The sequence below is a fragment of the Cyprinodon variegatus genome, unplaced genomic scaffold (assembly GCF_000732505.1).
Source record: "Cyprinodon variegatus isolate N-32 unplaced genomic scaffold, C_variegatus-1.0 Scaffold45, whole genome shotgun sequence".
NCBI classification, from domain to species: Eukaryota; Metazoa; Chordata; class Actinopteri; order Cyprinodontiformes; family Cyprinodontidae; genus Cyprinodon; species Cyprinodon variegatus.
This window is the reverse complement of record NW_015150498.1, coordinates 1,738,199-1,739,569: the sequence shown is the minus strand read 5'-3', so window position 1 is coordinate 1,739,569 and position 1,371 is coordinate 1,738,199.

Below are 1,371 nucleotides of genomic sequence, written 5' to 3'. Positions count from 1 at the left end.
CTGCGAGATGATAAAACAAATGACTGTCACTCAGCTTCTGTAATGTTACTGTGATAACTGTTTGCTACTGTTAAAGACGGATCGGTTGTTTCAATTTGATGGAAAGGTCAGTTTGAGTCCTTGTCTCCTGTGAGGTTGCTTGTTTTCTTCTGACATGGATGATTAAAACAGAAAGGTTGGAAAGCTCACACCTGTTGTCCTCAATTTCATGTTGGTTTACTTCTCAGGAAGACTTCGCACAACTGACTTTAGCGCACATTACACTGAAATCCTCCAGAGGAAACTCGAACAAGAAGAAAAAAAATAAACCTGATGTATTAATGGTTGGATCTTGAGGTTTTTTCCTCTTTAAGTTAGAATTCATACTAGAATTCAGCAATCCTTATCAAACCTAACCTTAAAATTCCAAAATGGCTGCTGCATGCACAATGCCATGAACAAGTGTTTCAGAAGAACCATTTTAACCACCAATCCTGCACCAGTGGATTAGTATTAAAACTCAAGCTTATCAGATGATTATCTGAGCTTAGCTTTGTGTGAAATATTATCCACATACATCCAGGCCAGATTCCTGCCGTCACTCCGGAGGGCTGGAATTATCGCCAGGTCAGATTTAAAGATCTATTCAGTCAAGCAGCTGTTTATATTTAAATAGTGTTGAGTATTTATTCTAGCTTCTCCTAAATGTGGTCAGATGGGTTTCTACTTCAGAGAACCATTAAAACAGGAGTAACCAATTAAAAATCAACAGGGTCCTATAAAAAAAAATCATCAACCAGTAAAGGTCTGGAGATATTTTTAAGTTACTTTAAACAGATTTTAACACTTAAATATGAGTTGTTGTTTTTTTTTTTTTTGCATCAAGTTATATATTGAATTTTTAAATAAAAAGATATTAAAAAAAGTAGAAAATATTTCCTATTTAAAATATATGTCAACAATGGGTGGTGAGGTTGCTTGAGGACCCAGATGCGGAGACAAGTGAAGCAGGGATGTGTTCTGAGAGGTTTAATTGCAGACCAAATAGCAGCAGTGGCAGAAATCCAGAAATCCAACTTAAAATATAAAACAAACCAAAATCATGGAGACAACAGGGGGAAAAACGAGTCTGAGGAGCCGGAGAGAGACGAGCAGAGTAGACTATACAGCAACAAGAAGGAACTAGCACTGAGTGACTGCAGAGGTGGGGTATTTAAGGAGAACCAAACAAAAGGATGGACTAACGAGCTGAATGGGGAGCAGGTGTGGGTGGAACTGGCAAGAGGGAATCCAAGGGGAAAAGAAAACAATCACAAGGGGGCAACAGAGAGTAACTAAAGAATGCTTGAAGATCATGGAAAATAAAAACAAAACAACTGATAACAGAAAACT